Genomic DNA, 19,991 nt, shown 5'->3' with positions numbered 1-19,991 from the left:
CATTTTCATCTCCTATCCAAACATCTAATAAAAATATGTATACTAGGTATGTTACTATAAGTTTGTTTGGTTATCTATTATATTCATTTAATAAAATTTACTGTGTGCAATAGCATTAATTGTTCTAAATGATAAGGATGTTCTTATCCCAAGCTTAAAAACATAGCCGTATTTGACACAACCTTTTTCAACTTTTGATCTTCAGTGCTGTACAACTTTTTCCTTTTTTTCACTTTCGATCTTTTATATTTGAGCGTCACTGGCGAGTCTTGTGTGGACGAGGCGCGTTTTTGGCATGTTGGTTTTGGTTGTTGTCTTTTTGACATATTCCCTGTTTCCATTCTCAATTTTATTTATTTATCATTCCATGTAGGTGTGATAACGTCATATGTTTGACTCGTATCATAGTCCTAACAATAGTGTTACCGCTAAAAGACTCAACAAATAAAACTTGACATTTATACTTTTATTTGTAATGGAGGCGTTATATCCTGAAAGTCACGTTATTGACCATACCATACGTGGTATGACGTTCGATGTATTCTGAAAGTATATAAAGCTAACACAGGATAAGACAATCCGTTACACCTCTAATTCTTTTTGAAACAGAAGTCTAACATACAATTTAAACTTTATTGCTTAAGCAAAGAAATTCAGAAAATGGAAAATTCATTAGTGAATGCCTTATCTTTTGGGAAACTCAAACTTGCAAAACTTTTAATTGAAGGAGGACACACTGTGAACTGTTGTAATACCTCAGGAGTTACACCTTTAATGTTGGCGTGTAATTTAAAAGTGCACGACGAAAATATACCAAAGAAATTACAGATCATCAAGTGTCTTTTAGATAATAGTGCGAATTTAAATGCTTCGGACAACATTGGACGGACAGCTTTAATGTATGCACTATTTTCAGGATGTAAACACACAATACAGTTACTTAAAAGTCATGGACTCGTTGAATCGGTAAATACTTCTTTAAAGACCAAAAGAACCAAATCCAGGGTTATTTCACTGTTTGCTAATTTTGAATATGCTAACAATGCTTATAGTCGAAACGACAAGATAATTCAGTGATTTAAACGCACAATATTAACTGTTATAGTTGAAGCCATTTGAAAATAGATTTAGAACTAAATTTCAAGTGCCGAAGTCGAGTATAAAAGTGATGCATGTAAATTGTGTTTTTGTTCTATATATGAGAAATAAATGTTAGAATTATTATTCGTTGTTGTATTATACTTCATTGTCAGAAAAACACTTTCATGCATATTTAAAACCGAGTAGGGGGCGATAAGAAAAAAAACCACACGCAATTCAATTAGGTTAAACTAGCGTAATTATGTTTTACAGGCAAAATTTAAACCCAAGATGGTACTCAGATTGATCAATCTGGATCAAAAAGTTGTTTTTTTGCAAAGATTAGATACTATAATCATTTTTATTGCAAAGAAGCCATTGAATATTGCTTTTCCAATTGATTAAGTTAAAACTGTTTTTTTTATGACTGCATTGAAGGTCAACTGTTTTACAAGACCCTGTATTCTATTAGCGAGAATTCAACACTGACATTTTGTGATTTTACAACAAAGAACAAAAAGACAGACACGATTGAATAAAAAAACCATAGAAAACTCAAGACTGTTTTTTATCGTTAAAAAAAAGGAAAAAAAATATTTACACACTATCTTTTTTTCCTGAATCGAAACAAATATATTATAATATTTGTTAATACATACCTGTGAATTGCTAATTATATTAATCATAAATCACTATCTTAAAACTGGTAATTTCCAAACTAAGAAGAGATATCCATACAATAATATAAAATCGATAACTGCAAGTGTGAACTATTTCCGGAAACTTTTTCTTTCCAAACAAGCTAGATACACATATTGATAAATTAAAATTTCATATATACTTATTTATTTACGATCGAAAATGAAATATTTATAATATAGATTAGATAAATTGTATACTATTGTTAAACAGAGAGAAATCCTGGATTTCTTGTTAAAATAAAAATATCCTTCACTAGAATGCTGGACTAGTGAAGTAAATTGTTAACAGCAAGCAATATATTGTTGAATAAAAAAAAAAGAAAACTCAAGACTGAACATCACTATTCCAAACAAAAGACTTGGTTGAAACAAAATAAATACACCAAAATCGAACTATTTATAGAGAATCATATGCAAGCATTGCGATTATCATGTTAACATTACTTAAATGTAAATTTCATAAAATCAACAATCATTTAAAATTAGATATAATCTAATGTTTAAGATCAATTCTGTCATTTACATTACTATATATATAAAAGAGGGACGAAAGATATCAAAGGGACAGTCAGACTCATAGACCGAAAACAAACTGACAAGGCCATGATTAAACAAAATCCAGACAAATAATAGGACACAAGACACAACATAGAAAAATAAAGACTAAACAACACGAACCCCTCTACAAACTGAGGGTGAAGAATGTTGGTTGCTGATGCGTTTGTATTGTGTGTTATTTCAGCATATCCTGGTGATAAAACTTATCATCAATAAGGTAAATGCAAATTGCACCCATAAAAAAGCAATTCGATATCACAACAATGAATTAGTTTATTGATAAAAAAAAGTATAATCTAAAAATCAAAATACTGTATTAACATACAGTGTCAAATATGTAAAGCATTTTAGTATACAAAATCATTCACCAATTATCCTAATAAAAATATTCAAAAGACTTGTACATATCTTCTATGACTACTAGTATGTTTGATCCACGACCGGATCAGACATTTGTAATTTACTTATGTTCGACGAGCAACTGGTATTTAAGAGAAAGATAGAAAATTGATACAGTTTTTATTATTTTACACCACTGGGTCGATGCCTGTACTGGTGGACTATCAGTCCCCGAGGGTATCTTTAGCTCAGTAGTCAATACTTCGGTACTGACATGATTTAATAAACCTTTCTAGAAATTGTCCGTTTATAAATTTCAAAATTATCAATAAACTTAGGTTTCAACTCCCTCAGAAAGATAATAAGATGAATATTGGTAACAGTGTTCCATTCTGAAATAAATAAAACAAACATTTTGTCTAATCTTTTTTTATTAGTTGTTATTGACTTGGAAATACTCACAGATCAGTTCTTTCTTTGATGTTTTTGTTACTTGATTTCTTTTCTCTGTACCGATCTGATCAGTAAAGTCCTTTTAATTTTTTCAAAAGTTTGTTGTGCTGTGACCTGTATGCCCAGATTCAAACAAGGGATTGGTTGGGAGCCCGTACTCATTTCAAAAACGTTATATTATGTATGCATGACTTTGTATAAAGTGTAGTCTGTGACGCACTAGCTGTCGTGTTTTCCTGTATATCATATTTATTGGTTGCTTATTGTTTTGAATATAAGTCAGGCTGTAAACATTTTTTTAGTTTTGTTAATTATTAAAGGCCGTACGGTGACCTAACATTTACGTCATTTGGTCTAGGTCGGATAGTGGTCTCATTGGAAATCATACTGTATTTACTAATTGTGTAAAACTTTGTGCTTTCTAATGTCATATCTTATTCCGAATACACCAACTTTAAAAGAAATTTGGTATTATTGAAATTCATTAATATATTACTCATACTGCAGTCCCACTATGCCACGATCGTACCACGATCTGTCAAAAAAATACGTGGTGAGGTCTTCAAGATCTTAGTGAGCGTGGCTAACTTTGGTCATGTTCAACACAATCGTGGTGCGGTCGTTGCGAAATCAGGTCGTAGTAGAAGCGTAGATAGAGCGCAGTGAGATCGGGGTAAGATTGCAAAAGGTCGCTGTACCATCGTAGCGAGAGTGTAGTGAACGCGTGATACTATTCGGAGATACTTTGCTACGATCTCACAGCGACCTTATTACGACCTCACTACGACCATCACGTTCTCAATGCGACCAAACTACACTTCCAATACGACCATCCTGTATATACCACGCTATTCAAGACCATAGTACGATTCTAGCTCGCCGATGCCGTCCTCACCACGCTTTTCTTACGACCTGACTACGTTCACACTACGATCATCAAGCTCATTGTCATTTTCACATAAAATATATGAAAGCTCCACAGGTTTTGTCTATATATAATTTGGACCTCTTCTCCTTTTTCTCTAACGGCCCTCTATCTAAATGTGTCATCCCTGCTATCGTTCACTAAAACATCGTTATTTTAAGTTTGATGGACCAACATAAGGTTGTAAATCAGGTTGGATTGGTCGACTGATATCTCTGCTGGATCATTCGTTACTATCACAGCTCTCTCTGTCTCTACATCTACTCCTACCACCACGCCCAAGTGACTGGTAGATTTTGGTGGCATGACTGAAATGTTTCCGAGAAATCTACGTATTAATCAGAAGTAGAAGGAATGGAACAGTATTGATATTGAACACGATGTTGAGATTATTGCTGAGAACGTAGTGCGATCGTGGTATGAACGTAGTCTAGTCGTGATAAGAACGTGCTATAATCGCAGTAGAATCTTGGTATGGTCGTAGTGAGAATTTGATGAACGTAGGTGGATAATGATAATCATAGAAAAAGCGTGGTGAGAACGTGGAATAATCGTAGCAGGATAGTGGAAGAAGTGTTATGAGGACGTAGTATCATCGTGAAAGCAACAACATGTTTTGAACATAAATCAGGCTATAAACATTTTTTGAGTTTTGTAAATTATTTAAGGCCGTACGGTGACCTAACATTTACGTCATTTGGTCTAGATCGGATAGGGGTCTCATTGGAAATCACACTGTATTTATTAATTGTGTAAAACTATGTGCTTTCTAATGTCATGTTTTATTCCGAATACACCAACTTTAAAAGAAATTTGCTATTATTGAAATATATTAATAATATATAACTAATACCGCAGTCCCACTATGCCACTATCGTACTATGATCTGTCAAACAAAAAAATGCGTGGTGAGGTCTTCAAGATCTCAGTGAGCGTGGCTAACTTTGGTCATTTTCAAAACAATCGTGGTGCGGTCGTTGCGAAATCAGGTCGTAGTAGAAGCGTTAAACACATTTGGATTTGGTGAAAACGTAGAATAATCGTAGCAGGATAGTGGAAGAAGTGTTATGAGGACGTAGTATCATCTTGAAAGCAACAACAATTGACATTTTCATGCCGCTCATTCTGCGACCTAACCCCGATCTGAATTTATTTTAGATCGCGGGGAGCGTGGTGCGATCGTGATCTAGTGAGACTGGGGTTTAAGTGAAATTTTCACGTGCTTGTTCTATAATTATGATAATTATAATGATAATATTTGAGCTTTACTGTAATCGGCTTCTTTTCTCGAGCGGTGTATTTTTGTGAGTAGAAGATCATCGTTAAGATGTAAAACTCAGATCTACACGTCTGGGTACAAACCAACAACACAACTAAATAGCGACACTATATTGACTCAAAATAGGATACAATGTGTTTAACACGAATAAAGTATCAGCGAATATATATTTTTAAACAGTATTTTAATGGTTGTACATAATGTCTCTTCATTTTGATCGTAACATGTCCATCTTTCACGACAGGAAACACATAACTGAACCATGTTGAACACGAACTAAACCATGACACTGATGAACCAAACAATGACACCGAATTTTCTGTAATCTTAAATTTTGTGCAAATGTATAAAAGGAATAATTGACGGCAGATATATACCATAACGAAATATGGGATGTAACAGACAGTAAAAAAATAACGGTACTTTATACATTAGTAGCGAACAACAACTTATAAATTTTGACAAACGCTAGCATTATTCTGTGTCAAATTATTACTATATGATGAAAACTTCAATGTACTAACATATACAAGCAATAAAAAAGATACTTACCCGCTTGAATTTATATTCAAATGTTCGTTTAGCGAAAAATCAGAATATGTCTATTATGTCATTGATTGTCAAAAAAACTCTTAACACAACAATGTCTTACTTAACCAAACTATGACAAAATCACTGTACTAAACGCCTCTCGATATGACGACCTTACTACCCGTGTTAATGGAAGTACCAGATGAACGATCAAAGTGCTTCGTCATGCAGGGCGTCATCTTTTTTAATTCAACTGCCATGCAATGTAGGCACCTCTTTATGATCGTATACTTTCCATTATGAGGAGAGACTCAGGCTTAATGTCAATAAGATGTTTCAGATTTAAATGAGTTGTTTGTATTATTCATTCTCTTTTTATATCTCCTGTTTTGAAATCAATATGTTATAAAATGTTGATCAAACGCATTTATATTATCTGAATCAAGATTAAATAAAAAAGTCACGTCTCAACGACATGGTTTTAATGATCCTGATGAATATATATATGACCCTATTTTACCTAGAATACATTATATAAATTGGAACCCAATACCAACTTGCAAGGGAACGAAAATTTTAACACTTGTTTAACTTGGTTTAACACAAAACAAAATTTTAACGATGTGAATGATAATGTTGTTTGGTCATGGCACGGTTTTTGATGAAAATAATTGGACTTTTAAAATTGACAATTAGCCGATCAGATTTATTCATTAAGTGTATTTTCGTTTGTGTGAATATGTATTTTGATTGAATTAAGCCAGTTTAATTGTTATTTTAAAGTGTATCCTTCTATGCTGTGATGTAGCACTATTGTTTGCGGTAAGGGTGCAGTTTGTACCTACCAAAACAATTAAACCGGCTGCATTTGTCAGAAACCTGTTGTTCAATGGTTATCATTTGTTGAAGTGGTTCATAAGTGTTTTTCTTTTCACGTTTTTTATACATATTAGACCGTTGGTTTACCCATTTAAATGGTTTACCACTAGTTATTTTAGAGCCCTTAATAGCTTGTGTTCGGTTCGAGACAATGGTCAGTTATGAAGACCGTAGTTTGACCTTTACTGGTTTACTTTTTCAAATTGTGACTTTGATGGGGAGTTGACTCATTGGCACTGAGGCCACATCTTCTTATATCTACTTACCTAAAATGAACAGCTTTTCTGAATAGTTTATAACATGCAGAAAATGGCATTAGTTTTAAAATCATTCGGCAGTATTAAGAACGAACTTTAAATGTTGCTTATATATACTTTTATATCAAATGAGATTATTGAACTGGTAGTAGATCAACAATATCTACAAATAAATATCTTTCATTACTCCTACATAGCGGTGCTACAAATATATTAATTTTATTTTTAATGACGTAGAACTTCATAAACAAATACTTGTAAGTTCAACTTCGGAATTCTCTCTAATATTTACTCAGTCTGAATTTAATAAATTAAACACTAAAATACTTGATTCGATAACCACTGCATTTTCATATCATTTTCTAAACATCTAAAAAAAATTATGTGTACTAAGTATGTAACTATACATTGGACATTGATTCCAGACCAAAAGCTTTCTTAGAACTTTAATTCGTGATAAAATAAAAATCAAACACAAAGAGCTTGTGTGTCATACGTCTGTATAAAGTAATACGCCGAATAGCCTTGTATAATAACTACTGTTTCAGAATCTTTTGAAATTCTGAGCAAGAAAATATTCCTGTAACTAATATTTGAACAATATATGTCAGAAAGAAGCAACTTTGTAAATAGCAGGACACTTGCTGATTTCCCGTAGCATCAGATTATTGTATTTACGAACTTTGAATGTACCGTTTTTCATTCTCTATTGGTTCTTCTGGTTCTTTTCGTAATTAATTAATTATAAAACAAACAAAAATATCTGTGCTTCGGATGATGCATTGTATAGATTTGCAACCAAAACAATTTAACGTAGTCAGACATTTTATTTATTTAAGCATTTTTATGTTAAAGAGCTTTTTTTCTATTCTAATCACTATTTCTTTTCAGTGTTTTCATTCTCTAATTTATGAGAATCGCATCATATATACATATCTGAAAGGAGAAGGATCATGAAGGGCATCCGATACAGTTTCAAGGGAGTTAACTCTTGGCGCGACGTTAAGCGTTTGAATTCCCGCAAAACGTCACTTTTTTCGGGACGTAATGCGTGTAATTTTCCGTAATTAGAAACGTAATGTGGATTTTTCGATGCTCCAAATTCTGTTTCTCTCGCATCTAACTTCTACACCATTAATATTAGTGCATTTGATGCTAACAGGATAACAGTCTAATAAAACCATAAGAAATAAAACACATTACTGTTTCTGTGAGATCTTCAACAAAATATCGTATAGTTAGCAATCTCAAGATGACTGACCCTTTTGGTGTTACTAATATAATGGATGTCAATTATCATTTTTGATATGAGGAAGGCGCTACCTTAAATGCTAGCTTAATACCAATACTATGTCCTATAAATTGATTGATTGTTGGTTGCTTGACGTCCAGTGGCAAATATTCCGTCTGTCCGTCGTAAACATGGTACAGCATATTATCCGAATGTCATGGTTGTTTTTTTTCTTCATGATGGTCAAAAGATCTGTATTCTTTTTTGTGAACTTTATGAGTAACTTAAACAGGGGTGTTTTTTCAAGGGCCGCGCTGTATCTCAAAAACGATTTATGATTATTGCTACTAAAAGCTTTACACACTACTTAGTTACAATGTATAAGAATCTGAAGATCTGTATACTTTTTGAGGATGATTCAAATTCTATTTTCAGAGTTTTTGAGTTTATGAAAAAAGAGGGGGTTTTCACATGTCGCGCCGTATCTCAGAAACTATAGAAAATTATTGCATAAAATAATTCACATACTTGTTATTTAAATTATTTTTAAGATCTCATTCTGTATATTTTTTCGTGATGATTCTTCATTATGAGTTCTCGGCGATTTTTTTTAGCTATCATAGAAAACATGTTGTGATATACAAAATTCCTTTTGAGCAAGAATAAGGAATGAGTCAGAATATACTTCCCATGACTTCCTGTACCAACCCTGTGTTGTTTTAAAAACATGTATTGTGGTTTTTTTCATAAGACGACGCGCGTATCATGCGTTCGTAGTGCAGCAGTTTATTTTGTTCTTTTATTTCTTTTATAAATATATTAGAGAAATGACAGAAGGACATCAAAGAATGACATCAAATACAATGCAATTTCCAATATTATTAATATTTCCGAATGGCATAACTCTTTTAAAGGATAGTTGATATGCGCTAATTTTCAAACGTGTCCATACGATATCATTTTAATAGAAATTCTGCAAGAATTGTACACTTGAAAAATCTAATTAACCATAAGGACCGGAAGGACAGACAGAGGAATGAATGTGCGATATTTTATAAACCCCACAATGCGTCGTGCTGTGGTGAAAAAAAAATATATCGTTATAATTTACCAATGAAATTATGCATAAGTAATATGTCCAGTCATCTAGCTATTAATTCAATCGTTTTTGCCAAATCAAAAATTGTAATAGTTATGGTATAGTTTCTCTATCTGGACAGAAGCATCCTTTAGCATATTGAAAATTCTCCTTTATAAGATTTTGTTTTTGTTTTCTGACAACAACAAACAAGAAGATGTGGTATAATCGCCAATGAGACAACTCTCCACAAGAGACAAACATGACACAGAAATTAACAACTATAGGTCATCGTACAGGTCTTCAACAATGAGAAAAGCCCATACCGCATAGTGAGCTATAAAAACTGTGAATTTTAAAACTGTTTCTAAATTGCCGAGTCTTTAATTTTAAAAGCCGTAAAAATTATCAACAGTCCGTAATCACTTTTCTTGAGATATTTCTCACTTAGACCACAAACAAAGAGATTTATTTATGAGTTACATGATTTTATGTCCGAAAACAACATTACCTATTTATAGTTAGCTCTTTACAAGCAATATTTATACATTTTGAAAAATATCTCCGGTAATTTGCAGCGATAACGTCGAAAAAGTCTGCCAGCGACGTCGTGTAATTTTAGCGCTAACGTTGAGGTTACAAAGGGGGACGCAATTTTTAGGATAAATCGCGTTTATCATAGAATCAAGCACGGTGACATATATTTTTTATTTGAGTTTTGGAGAAAGCATGACAAAATGCAGTTTATACAGAAAAAGGATACAAATGACATTTCCAGAAACACTTTATTTCCATATTTTTAGATTAAAAAAATACCACTTTGAGCATCTGGTCCGCAAGGTCAAGCAAGGCTTGAATAATTGTATAGTCATTTGTGTAGGAATTTATTTTTTTCCTTATTGTCACTTATCACAGCTTTAAATTAAACCCGATCTTAATAATTTACGACGAAGAATATTTTCTCCAAAAATTTTATAACATTGCCTGCCTTTTTTTACAAAATTGCACAAATCCCCAATTTTCAGCCTCAATTTTCTCGAAAACCAGCACGGTGACCTATGTTTTATTTTGTGTTTTATTTTATAATTCGCCAAGGCCTACAACATATTTCAAAACTATCAAAATGACATTATATCGAAAAACTGTATCGGAAGCCCTTAAGGGCCATTTTTGGCCCAATCTCAAAACTAGTGCTGTGAAGGATTTCCTGGTGAAACTAACATGACTTTGCCATAAAATGTTATTTTCTAACACTTTTGGGCATTTTTACACCATTTTTGGGCAAAAAGGTAAAAAAATCAAGAAAAAGTGTAAATTTTTGGATTTCAGTAATAACAAATTTATTAAACACAAGTTAAATGTATTCAATGAAGCATATGTTATATAACAACACCAACAACTATATCAGAGTTTTTTATTGACATTAAACTGCAGTCAAATGTCATTTTTGGGGTAAAAACCATAAAAATATACACAAAATGAGGATTTCTGGGATTATTGAATAACAAACACTGCACAAATAGTTGAAATAACAAGACTGGTGCATCTGTTTTGAATTGATACAGTTTACAATATCAAAGTGGTAAAAATAAATGAGAATGCATTTTAAAGTCATTTTTTTTGGCAAAATACTGTAAAAATCTGCAAAAAATGAGGATTTCTGGGATTATTTAATAACAAACACTGCAGAAATAGTTGAAGTAACAAGACTGGTGCATATGTTGTGAATTGATACAGTTAAAAACATGAAAGTGGTAAAAATACATGAGAATGCATTTTAATGTCATTTTTTTGGCAAAATACTGTAAAAATCTTCATTTAATGAGGATTTCTTGGATTATTTAATACGAACACTGCAGAAATAGTCGAAATAACAAGACTGGTGCATATGTTGTGAATTGATACAGTTAAAACATCAAAGTTGTAAAAATACATAAGAATGAACTTTAAAATCATTTTTTGGCAAAATACTGTAAAAATCTGCATAAAATGAGGATTTCTGGGATTATTTAAAAACAATCACTGCACAAATAGTTAAAATAACAAGTATGATGCATATGTTTTGAATTGATACAGTTTACAATATCAAAGTTGTAAAAATACATAAGAATGCATTTTAAAGTCATTTTTTGGAAAAATACTGTAAAAATCTACATTAAAAGAGGATTTCTGGGATAATCTAATAACAATCACTGCACAAATAGTTAAAATAACAAGTATGGTGCATATGATGTGAAGTGACACAATTTACATTATCAAAGTTGTAAAAATACATAAGTATGCATTTTAAAGTCATTTTTTTGGCAAAATACTGTACAAATCTGCATAAAATGAGGATTTCTGGGATTATTTAATAACAATCACTACACAAATAGTTAAAATAACAAGTATGATGCATATGTTTTGAATTGATACAGTTTACAATATCAAAGTTGTAAAAATACATAAGAATGCGTTTTAAAGTCATTTGTTTGCAAAATACTGTAAAAATCTTCATAAAATGAGGATTTCACGGATCATTTAATAACAATCACTGCACAAATAGTTAAAATTACAAGTATGATGCATATGTTTTGAATTGATACAGTTTACAATATCAAAGTTGTAAATATACATAAGAATGTATTTCAAAGTCATTTTTTTGGCAAAATGCTGTAAAAATCTTCATAAAATGAGGATTTCTGGGATAATCTAATAACAATCACTGCACAAATAGTTAAAATAAAAAGTATGATGCATATGTTTTGAATTGATACAGTTTACAATATCAAAGTTGTAAATATACATAAGAATGCATTTTAAAGTCATTTTTTTGGCAAAATGCTGTAAAAATCTTCATAAAATGAGGATTTCTGGGATTATTTAAAAACAATCACTGCACAAATAGTTAAAATAACAAGTATGATGCATATGTTTTGAATTGATACAGTTTACAATATCAAAGTTGTAAAAATACATAAGAATGCATTTTAAAGTCATTTTTTGGAAAAATACTGTAAAAATCTACATTAAATGAGGATTTCTGGGATAATCTAATAACAATCACTGCACAAATAGTTAAAATAACAAGTATGGTGCATATGTTGTGAAGTGACACAATTGACATTATCAAAGTTGTAAAAATACATAAGAATGCATTTTAAAGTCATTTTTTTGGCAAAATACTGTACAAATCTGCATAAAATGAGGATTTCTGGGATTATTTAATAACAATCACTACACAAATAGTTAAAATAACAAGTATGATGCATATGTTTTGAATTGATACAGTTTACAATATCAAAGTTGTAAAAATACATAAGAATGCGTTTTAAAGTCATTTGTTTGCAAAATACTGTAAAAATCTTCATAAAATGAGGATTTCACGGATCATTTAATAACAATCACTGCACAAATAGTTAAAATAACAAGTATGATGTATATGTTTTGAATTGATACAGTTTACAATATCAAAGTTGTAAATATACATAAGAATGCATTTTAAAGTCATTTTTTTGGCAAAATGCTGTAAAAATCTTCATAAAATGAGGATTTCTGGGATTATTTAATAACAATCACTACACAAATAGTTAAAATAACAAGTATGATGCATATGTTTTGAATTGATACAGTTTACAATATCAAAGTTGTAAAAATACATAAGAATGCGTTTTAAAGTCATTTGTTTGCAAAATACTGTAAAAATCTTCATAAAATGAGGATTTCACGGATCATTTAATAACAATCACTGCACAAATAGTTAAAAGAACAAGTATGATGTATATGTTTTGAATTGATACAGTTTACAATATCAAAGTTTTAATATACATAAGAATGCATTTTAAAGTCATTTTTTTGGCAAAATGCTGTAAAAATCTTCATAAAATGAGGATTTCTGGGATAATCTAATAACAATCACTGCACAAATAGTTAAAATAACAAGTATGATGCATATGTTTTGAATTGATACAGTTTACAATATCAAAGTTGTAAATATACATAAGAATGCATTTTAAAGTCATTTTTTTGGCAAAATGCTGTAAAAATCTTCATAAAATGAGGATTTCTGGGATAATCTAATAACAAACACTACACAAATAGTTGAAATAACAAGTTTATTGAATATGTTTTGAATTGATACAGTTTACAATATCAAAGTTGTAAAAATACATAAGAATGCATTTTAAAGTCATTTTTTGGAAAAATACTGTAAAAATCTACATTAAATGAGGATTTCTGGGATAATCTAATAACAATCACTGCACAAATAGTTAAAATAACAAGTATGGTGCATATGTTGTGAAGTGACACAATTGACATTATCAAAGTTGTAAAAATACATAAGAATGCATTTTAAAGTCATTTTTTTGGCAAAATACTGTACAAATCTGCATAAAATGAGGATTTCTGGGATTATTTAATAACAATCACTACACAAATAGTTAAAATAACAAGTATGATGCATATGTTTTGAATTGATACAGTTTACAATATCAAAGTTGTAAAAATACATAAGAATGCGTTTTAAAGTCATTTGTTTGCAAAATACTGTTAAAATCTTCATAAAATGAGGATTTCACGGATCATTTAATAACAATCACTGCACAAATAGTTAAAATAACAAGTATGATGTATATGTTTTGAATTGATACAGTTTACAATATCAAAGTTGTAAATATACATAAGAATGCATTTTAAAGTCATTTTTTTGGCAAAATGCTGTAAAAATCTTCATAAAATGAGGATTTCTGGGATAATCTAATAACAATCACTGCACAAATAGTTAAAATAACAAGTATGATGCATATGTTTTGAATTGATACAGTTTACAATATCAAAGTTGTAAATATACATAAGAATGCATTTTAAAGTCATTTTTTTGGCAAAATGCTGTAAAAATCTTCATAAAATGAGGATTTCTGGGATAATCTAATAACAAACACTACACAAATAGTTGAAATAACAAGTTTATTGAATATGTTTTGAATTGATACAGTTTATAATATCAAAGTTGTAAAAATACATAAGAATGCATTTTAAAGTCATTTTTTTGGCAAAAATAATATAAAAATCTTCATAAAATGAGGATTTCTGGGATAATTTAATAACAATCCCTGCACAAATAGTTAAAATGATAAGACTGATGCATATGTTTTGAATTGATACAGTTTACAATATCAAAGTTGTAAAAATACATAAGAATGCATTTTAAAGTCATTTTTTTGGCAAAAATACTATAAAAATCTTCATAAAATGAGGATTTCTGGGATTATCTAATAACAATCACTGCACAAATAGTTAAAATGATAAGACTGGTGCATATGTTTTGAATTGATACAGTTTACAATATCAAAGTTGTAAAAATACATATGAATGCATTTTAAAGTCATTTTTTGGCAAAATACTGTAAAAATCGTCATAAAATGAGGATTTCTGGGATAATCTTATAACAATCACTGCACATATAGTTAAAATAACAAGACAGGTGCATATGTTTTGAATTGATACAGTTTACAATATCAAAGTTGTAAAAATACATAAAAATGCATTTTAAAGTCATTTTTTGGCAAAATACTGTAAAAATCGTCATAAAATGAGGATTTCTGGGATAATCTAATAACAATCACTGCACAAATAGTTAAAATAACAAGTATGATGCATATGTTTTGAATTGATACAGTTTACAATATCAAAGTTGTAAATATACATAAGAATGCATTTTAAAGTCATTTTGTTAGTAAAATGCTGTAAAAATCTTCATAAAATGAGGATTTCTGGGATAATCTAATAACAAACACTACACAAATAGTTGAAATAACAAGTATATTGAATATGTTTTGAATTGATACAGTTTATAATATCAAAGTTGTAAAAATACATAAGAATGCATTTTAAAGTCATTTTTTTGGCAAAAATAATATAAAAATCTTCATAAAATGAGGATTTCTGGGATAATCTAATTACAATCACTGCACAAATAGTTAAAATGATAAGACTGGTGCATATGTTTTGAATTGATACAGTTTACAATATCAAAGTTGTAAAAATACATAAGAATGCATTTTAAAGTCATTTTTTTGGCAAAAATACTATAAAAATCTTCATAAAATGAGGATTTCTGGGATAATCTTATAACAATCACTGCACATATAGTTAAAATAACAAGACAGGTGCATATGTTTTGAATTGATACAGTTTACAATATCAAAGTTGTAAAAATACATAAGAATGCATTTTAAAGTCATTTTTTGGCAAAATACTGTAAAAATCGTCATAAAATGAGGATTTCTGGGATAATCTAATAACAATCACTGCACAAATAGTTTGAATAACAAGACTGGTGCGTATGTTGTGAATTGATACAGTTTACAATATCAAAGTTGTAAAAAAAACCGTTAAAAGCATTTGAAAGTCATTTTTGGCCAAATACTGTAAAAATCTTAATAACATGAGGATTACTGGAATCATTTAATAACAAACACTTAACTTGATACTAAAACAACATCACTTCATACTTATTAAAAGACATCAAATTATTTTTGGGCAAAAATCTATAAAAATTCTACAGCAATGAGAATATCTGGGATTGCTTCATCATACTTGCTATGGTTTTTGAGATTATCATTTTACTCATGAAAAATTGTCAAATCAAATACATACGAGCATGCAATATTGATTGCAATGCATGATCTACTCTCACTCTGTATAACACCTTTCCTGACTTAAACTAACTATAATTATGAAATTCAAAAGATATCCTTATCAGATAAGACTTAAATTGAGTTCAAGTTGAAATATATACCAGCATACATTTTGGTTGATTTACTACTTACTAGATACTGAAAAGGACATTAGAATTACACAGAAATGTACAAGACAGTGTCACACTTTCTATTGACCAATGACCTACTACTTAAGATGCAAAGGATGCAATGGATATGGAAGAGAAGATTGATGTCTATAGACAGCAACAACAAATAGATGTTGACAGATGCAAAACAATGACAAAAGCTCATCATACTTTCATTGAAGCAATTTATGCAAAATAGTTCTGAATATAATTAAATACAGAGAATAGATAATTTTATATACATGTTCATCAATATTATGCATATTCAGTGACTGACAGTAAAATAAAACACATACTGAAGTTGTTACTCTTCAGGACCACTTGCTTCACTATCTGAGTCCTCAATCTCTTCTGGTACATTGGATGCATCCTCTAAATACATTGACCAGTTCTTGATATTGCGCACGAAATCAGCATATCTAGCATATCCTAAGTACCACAGTACTGATGAAACATGAGCACAAGCCCCCACAACACGAGCACCAGCCTTGCATTGGCAATACCACCCTTTAATTACTGCAGGCCCGTACTCGATCCACAGCTGGTATAATTTTGATGAGGTATGGCGACTTTGGATTTTTACACGCAGTGTATCCTCTATCTCATCATTTAACATAATAATGTAGTCGCCATCCTCATCTAAATGTTCACAAGTGTAGCTTCTAGCTAGTTTAAGCTGATATACCCCAACAGTTATGTTTGTTAATTCCTCCTTAGACGTTTCGGAAATTCTTCTACCACATTCTCTGAATCCATTTTTTCCCATGCCGCAATCCTTCTATCTAATTTCTCTTCCACCACTCTTTCAAACAAGGCATTTCCTTTGGATGCTAACATCTTCAAATAATAATTATACAACATAAGCAATTAAGAATAATAATTACTTTAATTTTAGTTTTTTACTGGTATCTGGTACTGTTTGATTCCCAATATCATTATGATACCATTGAATATTTTATAATATAGAATATAAAAAGAATTGACAAGTCTTAGAAACAGTTAGAAATAAAAGGTTTGCTGAACATTTCCTGCTTGTTTCACGGCAAGCACTATAAAAAAAATATATTTTCCTGACAATAATTGCCGAACACACAGATACCACATATTGGAGATAACATAAAATTAGTCATTGGAAATTAAAAATCCTGTCATTTTAGTTGCAGATGGTACTTACATCTACATTCAAAAGAGCAACAACTTTAAATTTCAAAGACGGTCATATAGTCTTCATAAAAAACGGCCTTTAGTTAAGCCGATGATTATTGTATCGACTACAGGATATATTGTATCAGTGTTAGGGCCATATCACGCTGATTACAAGAACAATGATGCCAACATTATTACAGCAGATTCCAACGAGTATGAAGCTACAGGAAGATTCTTTGGTTAGCTTCCTTGTTAGCTCAACCATGAAATGATTATTGCCACAAAATTGGGAGTAGCATAGCACCAATTCATCATCCAATGAAAACACTCATATCAATGGCCTGTTTATAATATGTATGTTTCATACAAACAGGTTTCCCAAAATAACTTTGCAAATTAAATTTCATTTCTTATAGTTTTTGACTGAATTAAAAAATTAATTCTATGTATTAAAATAAATTAGAAGCGGAGTTACGGTTTATGTTTTGTTCAAGGATGCTGTACCCTTGTGTTGATTCAATGCTAAACAAATGGAAATTTTATAGAAAATCCACAGCATTTCATTTGCACTTTCATAGTTGACAATTTAGTACTTGATATATGTTGGATTTTTTGCAAGCAGTGCTAGCAATGATTTCATTAAAACATAAAACAAGTTTATAAATTTAGATATTGGTTTAAACAAATATATATATATGGACCAATTCAAGTACACCTTCTAGGGTGCGCTCGAATTTCGTGACCTCGGACGATTTTTTTTAACTTACATTAATGGTTGTCTAGGACTTTTTGTAAACAACAAACGCTAGCGCATCATAGAAATCAAGTGTCTGAGTAATCTATGCTTAAAATTTTATAACAAAAATATCTGTGGATTTTTTTACAAAAATCTTGGTTTATTTGACACAAAATCTCGTTTAACTTTTAAATGCAATAAAACTACAAATAATAATGCTTGATCGAAGTTTCCTCATTGTAAATGTACAAAATGGCCCATCTCTATTATTCATTATCTTTGCTGTTTTTACATTATTGCAGTTTGAAACATTGGTGGCCAAGTTCGGATGGAACTCGAGTTCTGACTATAGTTCCATATGAACGGTAAATAATTTTGAAGAGTTAGGACTCTAGATTACCGGAAGTACAAGGCCCCTACTCTGAATGTGTTTCCATTCAAATTTGATTGGATCGACGTCATAACATCCGGGATATCGAGTTGATCACTAATAACCCTGCCACAACCCAGGGCTCATTGAGTTCTAATGGCGGGAAAGCTATATCCAATCATAACAGGTGTTATATATGACCATGTCAATCCCATCTACTCTAGATATCCATCCGAACTTTCCCCAGCTGATGTTATTGGTAGCTGTATTATTTTGGGACTTTTAATTGATGTAGTTTTTTGTTGTTTCTTTGCGGGAGGTTCATAGTCATCTTCTGATTCAGACAGTTGGTTTTCAGATTCCTCTTGGTTATCTTCATATCTTTTTGCCTGAGAATTACTTTTACGGTAAAATTGAGAGTAACATTTTATGCAGGTTACATCATTGTCTTTGCATGAAAATACTTTGAAATGTTTTCTGTAGTTAGCATATTCAGGACCAGCAATAAATCTCCTTCTGTCTGGTTTCGTCCTTATTCCACATGCGAAACAAATGAAGTCGTTAGGCCCTGTTCCAGGCATCCTATAAGAAAAACCATATGTTGTTCATTAGATGTGAAGAAGTGAAAAACAAGAAAGTGTCCTTATATAACTACACAGATATCACATTCGCACGTACATTTTCTATGTTAAGTTGAACATGAAATTGGGGTCAAAACTCTAATTTGGCAGTAAAATCAAAAAGATTATGATCTGCTTTATTCCTGTAAAAGTATGATATATATGTTTTTATAAATCAACTATATGTCATTTGGCTATTTTTTTTAATGTTGATTGTCTATTCTAATGCAATATGTATGTAACACACATTTGCATTGCCATTGGTTAAAACTAACTGTCAAATACTTTATCTCTATGCCTCGTTCAGGGAAGGGGACCATTCTTTACTGATATTTGGCAGCCATTTTGAAATTGCAATTTATCAGGAATTCTGTTTTGCACCATTCTAAGCGCTTATATTGTTACACTGATTGAAAAGAAACCATGCATACACCCCAACTTCCCCTACCAATTTTTTATTCATGTGACTGGAATCACACATATAATTTTATTTGACCCCACCCCCTTTTTTACATGTGACTGGAACCTCACATATTATTTATTTGCGCCTCCTCTCCATTTTTTCTACATGTTAAATGGACATACATATTATATTCCCTATTTTTAAGAAAAGTACCTTGTGAAACTGGACATGTTCTATCAATACTGAATTCACTTTTCTTTTATTCTTCACATTAGCATCCTGAAACAAACATATTTATAGAAAATCTAAAGATCAAATATTAAAACAACAATTCTCCATACAGTTCATTGTTTAATACATTGAAAAAAAAGATTTCTTTTATTTGAAATTTGAATTCACATTAAATCATTATGAAATAATGTGTGCTTGCATGTACTTTTTCATGGTTTACATTCAATAATAAAGTCAAGTCATTGTAAAACAAAAAGATACCATGTGCAAATCTTAAATACCATGCATATAACCTCAGTCTAGAAAATGCCATGCTGGACACATAGCACTCAAAATTCGGGATTA

At 30.8% G+C, this 19,991-nt stretch overlaps 1 pseudogene; it reads right to left on the bottom strand.

Moving 5' to 3' along the window:
- Positions 1 to 16,444: 16,444 nt before the first annotated feature.
- On the bottom strand, positions 16,445 to 17,001 carry LOC139497377 (uncharacterized; annotated as a pseudogene).
- Between the last annotated feature and the right edge of the window lie 2,990 nt (positions 17,002 to 19,991).

The sequence above is a fragment of the Mytilus edulis genome, chromosome 12 (genome assembly GCF_963676685.1).
Source record: "Mytilus edulis chromosome 12, xbMytEdul2.2, whole genome shotgun sequence".
NCBI lineage: Eukaryota > Metazoa > Mollusca > Bivalvia > Mytilida > Mytilidae > Mytilus > Mytilus edulis.
Note: the sequence above shows the minus strand (reverse complement) of the source record. Positions and strands in the feature narration are given on the sequence as shown.